The sequence below is a fragment of the Ipomoea nil genome, unplaced genomic scaffold, assembly GCF_001879475.1.
Source record: "Ipomoea nil cultivar Tokyo-kokei standard unplaced genomic scaffold, Asagao_1.1 scaffold0927, whole genome shotgun sequence".
Lineage (NCBI taxonomy): Eukaryota > Viridiplantae > Streptophyta > Magnoliopsida > Solanales > Convolvulaceae > Ipomoea > Ipomoea nil.
In genome coordinates this window covers 606,663-615,188 of record NW_017617355.1, presented here as the reverse complement: position 1 = coordinate 615,188, position 8,526 = coordinate 606,663, and the positions used below count along the sequence as shown (strand labels likewise).

The window sequence follows — 8,526 nt, the reverse complement described above, 5'->3', positions numbered from 1 at the left end:
AACATTGGACATTATCCCAATCGCGCAATGCGCGTAAAAAACTAGTGTCTATATATAGGGTGGGGTTCAAGTGTAGCTAATTGCTTAGGTAAGGATTACGGTCAAATGACAACCATTGGATGACAGCATCTAACGGACCAGATTGCACAATTAATGAAATTAAGATTCTAGTAAATTAGGGAAGTAACGGATGGTTTAAGTAATAGTGGGGGTAAAAGGGTAAATTGAATATTGAATGTGCAAGATAAGAATGGAAGGAGCAAAAGAAACGGGTCTCTTCAACTAGGGCTAAAACGACGGAATTCAAGGGGGCTGTACGCATTGCACAATCGACCAAGAGATAAAAGATCTCACAAGCGACGACTAGAGGACTAGTTGACGACGACGCAACTGCTACACAAACTGGAACCATGGTCGACGCAACACCGAGAAGAAGTAAGCGATGAGCATCCATTGAAGCGACGAGTAGACTACGTAAGCAAAGCCTTGATTATTTTTGTGATTATGTTTTTGATTTTGATTCATTGCCTGCAAAATGTATTGAGTGTTTGAGAAATTGCATGCTTGTAGACCTTGCTATTGTGTGTTTTTTTGTGTTGTCTGATTTTTATAAAAATCGATCGCCGATGGGTATTGAAGGACAAGATTGTATTCCGCTGTGGTGGAGTGCGGATGGGTGTGTGAGGACGAAAAATTGACGGCGGGAGAGAGGGTGTGGATTCCAAGAAGAGCCGTATGAATGTGGAATTGAAAGGGTATTTTTTTGGTTGTATTTTTTTTTTTGAATTTTTTTTTAAAATAAAAATAAAAATTGGGGGAGGTCTATACTTCTTTAATAGAAGAAAACAATATTGAAGTTGGGCTATTGAAGTGTAAGTGATGGCTGTTGAGAGTACATTGACATAGCATTGTATACCGGAAGGTAAACTCTAGATACAGTAAATGCACAAAAACTTAGGGAATAAAACTATATGTATAATAACTCAGGAACATAAGACTATATAAAAGGAGACCAAACAAACTTAAACAGAGGGATACACAAAGGCCAAAGTATGGACTAAAGAGGTATCAGTAGTGGATGCGATGTTTAAGATAATGCAATTACTTTGTGTGTATTAAAAAAATGAATTTGTCCAATGTATAGTATAAGCTCTATGAGAAGTAAAAGGCCAAAGTATGTAGGAATGAGGTATAAGTAATGGAAGTGTAGTCTGTGCATGAGAATGTATTAATATAGGTCTGTGCATGCCAAGCATTAATACCAGTGCACAGCATCCTATGTTGGTCCGTAACTGATTTAGGGAGTCTGAATGTGTGTTAAGTCAATGTGTGTGGTGAGGGTTGGATAAAAAAAATAGGGGAGCATTGTTTTTGGCTAGTGGGTTAAAGTGTTTAAGTGTTAAAAGTCTAAATGTGAAAAGGAAACTTAATAATTATTACATACAGATAGTTTGTGTCATTCTGTGGAATTTGAATGTGTTAATCTGTTGGTAATAAATGGAATGAAATAATGACTAATATGGTTTTCAAACTATTTTCCAGGGAAGAAGGCAACAAAACCCATACGGCAACCACAAAGATCAAATGACCCCAACCCTGATGATGACTTTGAAAGTCCACCGGTGGTCGCTAGACAACCAGAAAGACCAGAAGTGAATGGAAAGGAAGCGTTGTTTCCAAGATTCACGATAAAACAAATAAAAACTTGCTAGAATTTAATTTAAGTAAAATTGTCGATATAGCGATATTCATGATGTAGAAATAGTGCTCCTGCGGTATATGCTATTGTGCAAAAATGCATAACATCTCAGAATCGGTCCATGTAGCAACATGGAATTTATTTGTTTACAATTAAATTTAAGATAAATGATTACCCACACTTCAGGAATTGTACAATAATTCCTTAAGAAAGAAGTGCAAATTAAATGATTATGAAGTAGTACGACCGGATTGTGCAACGTAAACGTTTATATTACTGCAACTTTAATATAAACACCTAACAACTGTTAATATACCTACATCTTGGTTTTAAAAAACCTATAGCCGAAACAGAATGTGCAACAATAGAATATTCCATTGTGCAAAAGTGTGATAACATGAAAAATGTTAGTCTGCGTTTCTAATAAATGGGAATGCATTAATCCTAACGTCCAACTTGCAGCCGTTACATATTTTGAAAAGCATTTTTCACGCTGAAAATTTTCAAAGCCGTGGTTGTGCGTCCAATTAGTAGAAAATTACGCTGGAAATTTTCAAAGCCGTGGTTGTGCATCCAATTAGTAGAAAATTGTGCGAGTATGTTATAGTGACCAGAAGAGCTATGCAACTCTACACTGATATTGTGCAAGCACTAAAGAATGCAACGGAAATTTTAAAACCAACAAAACATGTCATTTATTTTAATACCAAACAAAATTCCATAACAGTACAAAGTGCAGGGAGCACTAAAGCACAAACAATGTGCAAAAAAAAGGAGAAAACATATAAAAACTTTAGAGGCAATATAATTATATTTTTTCATTGCGCTTTGGGCCGGTATGACTGTTATGGAACCAATACCATAACAATGGCAAATGTGACATCTCTTCTATGATTATCAATGCCAGTAAATGGAACCAATACCATACCATACTTGCAAGAGATAACAACAAATCTAATAAGCATTACAACCTTGTGCATTAAAAAACTGCATGCACAATTAAATAATACCAAACTGCATAATTAAGAAGCCTATACATGCACATTACGTATCAAACACACCCACCACAAAACCAAAAAAATAAATACTATAATTATAGAGAAAATACAATGGTAACACCCCACAAACCAGAACGTTAACAACTTAAAAAAAAAAAAAAAGGAACTTCTTGGTTACATTAAACCATAATTACAAATGAAAACAAAATAAACCATAACACTATAACAGACACAGTTTATATATATGAAACCCACAATCCCAATAAACAAACAAAATGAAGAAAATGAATAGATTTAAAAACAATACACAACGCTACAAGACGAATGAAGCCAGCGAAATACAAATGCACAAAAAAAACTGCACAATACTTATATATTAAAACAAACGAAAACACAAACCTGGAGAATCCATAGCACAGAGAATGAAGCAGGAATAAATAAAAGAGTCTGTAATCTTCGCCAAAACACAAACAAAGAATATGAAAAAGAGGCAGTATATAAAGATGAATAAAGAATATCTTTAATTACCAAATTTAATATCCCTAAAACTATGGCAAATCAGTCGAAAAAAAAAAACAAATAAAGGAAACAAAAATGCAAAGACTAATGAGCCCCTAGATCAAGATGGTGTGAAAAAAGGGAAAAAGTAAATCCAAAAATAAACCAAAAAATAAGAGCCATAGATCCAACCAAAATCAAAGGTCAGATTTCGACCACAGACCACATGACCTCATATGATCCTTTGTCTATATATATATATATATATATATATATATATATATATATATATATATATATATATATATATATATATATATATATATATATATATATATATATATATTGGGCTCAGGATTTGGGCAAGGGTCCATGGTCCATTGTGGGCCACGTCAATCAATTAGGGGAATTCTATCCTTTCTAATTGTTCTTGGTGGAATTAATTACATAATTAATCCCGGGTTTGAAGATCGTAACACGGGTTGTTACACCACCACCCGCGGGTACCAGGTCTGAAGTGGCGGGCAGTTCACTACCCGCCAAACCACCCGCTGGTATGGGTGGGTAGTTTGCCTCCTGCCGAACCACCCACTGGTACGTTGGTGTTTGGCCTCCGATTCCGTTGACTCGTTGTGTACTTGTGCGTCTTGATTGATGTCTCGTAAGTCTAGAGCGGTGTATTAAGTATCCTTTGGTAGGATTTGGAGTCTTAAATCGTGGTTGTAATCCAATCTTGTGATTCGTTGGATTCAAATGAAGTTAGATCAACCCCTTAAGAACTCTTCATCATCTGAGAACTCTATATCATCAATAATTCCATAAATTCGGGCTTGTCTTGCTGAAAAGAAAACGTCTCTGTCTGTGACAACCCGAAATCCAAATTCGGCTAAGGGATTAATTAAGTAATTAATCCTATTTCAATTTGTAATTAATTCCTTAAATTCTTGAAATTTAATAGTCGGGGACTAGTAATTCACTAGTCAACCCCATAGTCAAAGTTGTACCAAAGCTTTGTAAGGAGTTCCCTTGTTCCTTACACCTTTCCATGTTAGTAAGGGTATTCTTGACCTTTCACCTTGTGTTAGTATTGTAACCTAACCTAGTGAGAACACCTCATTTCTATCCTTACACTTTCCAAAATCCTAGCTCCATCTTCTCTCTAAAAAGGTGGATAGCTTTTCTTCCAAGCCAAGTTGGAGCTTTGTCAAGACTTCAAGAGTTGTCTCCAAGACTATACCTTTCATACATTTGGGCATCTAGGAGGGTAAGATCCATATTCATCTTGTGCTTTTAGTGTTTTCTTAGATGTCTTTTCTTAAAGATAGGATCTTTATGATCTTTTGGTATGTTCTTGAAGTGGGTTTGGAAGGTGGGCTTTGATAGGAGCTTGGTGTGGTGTTAAGTGAAGGTTTTTGGTCTACAAGAAGTAACCTATGCTCTACAAAATCTATTTTGCTTACCTATGTAAATATTTCTTGGATTCTACATGTGTTTTGCTATGAAATGTGAGTGTTTATGCATTGTCTTGTGAAAATGCATATCTAGAGCTTGTGTTTAGGGTTCTTGTATGCCATTGCTTGGCTATTCCTTTGATTCAAGTCACTTTGTTGTATTTGGTGAGATTTGGCATGTTTTGGACTTGAATTTGAGCTTGGAGATGAAAATCCCCGAAGGGATTATTTTGGGCACATGGATGTACCTGCGGGCGGAACAGCGGGCAGAGCCCTACCCGCCGCCCCACCCACGGGAACGTGGCTTGTGGGAGTTGGTACCCGCGGGCAGGACCACGGGTAGGGGCCTACCCGTGGGTCCACCCGCGGGGTACACTTTGGTGTACGATCGAGATTTCTTCCCCGTGATTCTTTTGACTCGTTATTTGGTCTTTTGACTTCCCGATGTTCTTTTGTGGAACTATTTGAGCGTCTTCTTTATGTTTCATATGTCTAGAACTATATGGTAGGAATCCATGTAGGTTTTGGTGTCTTGAATCGTGCTAAGTGTTCAACATTGTGTTTCGTTGAACCATGATGAGTCTTGTGTGTTCTTCGGAACTACGTTTGGTTTACCCGTTTGATAAGCATGCTAGTTCGGTGTTTAAATGCTAGCGTGTGTGTTGTTTGTACTTTCCTATTGGTTGATGATAACTTGTGTTATTCATCGTTGTTGTTGTTGGGCTGTGACCCATTCCTTGATTGAGTATGGTTTCATATCTTCGTTGTGATCCGTTGATTGATTCCTGTTGTGGTGTGATGTGTGTGTGGCGTTACCTGGATTGCACGATTAGTGGTATGGGACACTAGTCACCAAGGTATTGCAGTGGTCCTCGTGGAGGCCATGACGTGATTATGGAGTTGTGACCTTTGTGTAAGGTTCACGTATTTCTTGGGTGGCATGTGTTGCCGTGTGTGTGATCGGTACCCTCGTGTACTATGAAATTGGTGGTCTTGTTGGTGGTTTGTTGGTGGGGGACGACGGTCCCAGAAGGGAAAAGGTTGGACTAAGAAGTACAGGGGTCCTGGAGGTAATGGTTGGAAGAAGATATAAGGTTGGGGGTAGGCATAAGGTTGGAACCGGGCATAAGGAAGGCATCCCAATTCGTGATGGGTGATGTCACGAGGGCTTGTGTAGCGGTTGTTGTGAGTTCTCTTCTTGTGACGTGTGTAGTCACAAATGCATGTGTTGTCTTGGCATGTGTTGCCGTTTGTCGTGTCTTATTCCTTTGAGTTATGCATGTCGGGTATTAATCTATTGTGTGATGATAGATTCTATCTCGAGACTTCTTGTGAGTCGTTGTTGTTCCTTGTGGTCTTGGGATGTGTTCCCGTGTTCTTGTTGAGAGTGTTGAGTCTTGTGTTGACTATTACTCTTGGTTTTTGACTTATATATATGTATTCCGTTTCGAAAATGGCTTTATAAACCTATATCTTATCTATGTATGATATTTCACATGTATTGGTGGGTTACCAGCATTATTCGCTGACCGGGCGTCGTCCCATGTTTTATATGTTTCTTTCAGGTGATGCTTAGACGAGTGCGCGGTCTAGTGCCTGCTAGCATAGTTTCCCCTTTGTGTTTTGTGGCCTGTGAGCCAATATAGATGTAGAACTCTGTTGGATGGTTGTAGATGTAAACAATGCAGATTTAGCCTGTGTATTCACCCTTGGGTGAGCGTGGCATAGCACCCCGTTTCCTCGTTTTATATATATCTTATCTTTCAGTCTTCCGCTGTGTTTGGTGTTTTGGTTTAAGTTATCTGCATGTTTTAAGGCTTTAAATAGCGTGGTTTTAGGGGGTGTTACACTGTCCATGTCTCCTGATATGATCGAGGTAGGGTTGCCGGTTCTTTGTGCATAAATCTCTGCGATGTGTTCACGCAGTTTCAACGCTTCTTTCGTTCCAAGAGAAGTTCTCCTGCATGACTCTCAAAAAAAGAAGTCCTAGGTTGATGGATCATTACCCTGATGATATAACAAAATATTCCTCTAGCTAGCATGAAAAAGCGAAGACAAACGATAGAATTGAACAATCGTACATGCATCTTTTGGGTATTGCATATGGCTCTACAATAAAATGGACCTTGAACCCTCCCTTCCATTGAAGAAAGAGAAAAAAAAATAGAATCTATTAGAACCAGATGGGTAAAAGATCAAATTGCCACCCTTCATTTCGGAGAAGTTTAAAAATATGTTATTCGCATAAGTCTTTGTGACTACCCCGTTGGCTTGCATGCTAGTTACGTTGCTTATTGGTACTAGCATGTGTTTTCCTTGTGATTATCATCTTGACTCTTGATTGAATTGGTACTTGAGCCTATCTATTCGTTGTAATCCTTTGATTGGAATCCTTGATATAGTTGTGTAGCCTGTGGAATATCCTATTCGTATCTCTATGGTGAATTCCTTTCTTTGTGATCTTTTGTTGTGAAATTGTAAATTCGTTGTACTCTATCCTTGTTGATTCTTGATTAAGCTATTGTTGAGCTTATTCGTCGTCATGCACAGTTCGTATGGAATCTATGCTTTGCTTTGTATCCTTAGATTCCTTGTGTACTAACTCTTGTGGTGATGTTGAACTTGTGTTGTGATGATTATGTTGGGATAGTGGACAGTGTGTGGACTTATTTGTTATTGATATGTGTGGTGAGCCTCTGCCTCTGTTTGCAATGGGTCATGTTGGTGTGGGAAACCCTTGACAGATCGGTGGTGTGGAAAGCCCAGATCAACCATTGTGAACTGATACAGTAGAGTGGAAAGCTTCGGGTTGCGTTTGGGATATTTGTGATTCGTGGGCAGCTTGGGAAACGTATCCCGATTGATAGAGATAGTAGCTAACCCGTTGGTACTGGATCCCGGGCACAAGTTGGGATTGGATTAAACTTGGAAGTATACTCCCTCAGAGCATCCGTGATCAACTGGCTGCCTTTTCACTATGCGAGGATGAGGATCAGACTGATCGAATCAGCTGGAAAAGAGAGAGAACGACAAGTTCTCTGTTACGTCAGCCTACGAGTTGGTAACTATGTCAGCTGATACTCCCACTAACCCAGCATGGGGTAACATCGGGAAAACCAAGGTGCCAAGCAAGATCCAAACACTGCTATGGCTTGTTAAACATGACCGCATCATGTCTAATGTCACTAGGATGAAACGGGGTTTCATTGAATCTAGCAGATGTGTAGCCTGTGGTAACGATGAGGAGACAACTGAGCACATCTTTTGCAATTGCCCAGAAGCAGTAACTGCTTGGAAGGCAGTCCGATAAGTGTCAAAGACGCACACTTTTAAGGTTTATTTAGGGTGAATTCTAGGCTAAAAGCAATCCTTTGTGTAGCAATATTGTGCCAATTAGCTATGTTTTGCATTATATTGAAAATTACCATCGCACTTTACATTTTACAGGTTTTTAGGTAAGTTTCGGGTTTAAACAAGGTAAAGTGGCACAACCGGAATGAAAGCGGGATAAGAAGACAAGCTATGACCTAGCAACGAGTCCACAACGTGTGTTGCAGCACACGTTGTGGAGAGACACAAACTAGGCTGAAATTCTAGAAACTTCCACGCCAAGAACAACGTGCGTTGTAACGCACGTTGGGCAGAATAAGTTCCGCGTTGTCCGGGCATTGAAGGGGTTGCGAAAGGAAATGAAAGGGGAGGCTATTTAAAGTGGTTTAGATCAGATTTGTAGAGAGAGACACAATTTTAGAAAGAGAAATAGATAGCTTAGCATTTAGAATTAGAGAAAAACACTTTTGTAGAGAAGATTGGATAGATCCAAGCTAGTTCTTGAGAGATTGATTGAAGGAAGAGCTTGACAAACTCCATTTCAAGAGAT

The 8,526-nt window shown here is 38.8% G+C and overlaps 1 long non-coding RNA gene across 1 annotated transcript; it reads left to right on the top strand.

Annotated features, from left to right (window-relative positions):
* Nucleotides 1-244: 244 nt before the first annotated feature.
* On the top strand, nt 245-1,899 carry LOC109179538. The gene is made up of 2 exons (XR_002053918.1): nt 245-474; nt 1,543-1,899. It is a non-coding gene; the product is annotated as an uncharacterized LOC109179538 (long non-coding RNA).
* The last annotated feature ends 6,627 nt before the right edge of the window (nt 1,900-8,526 follow it).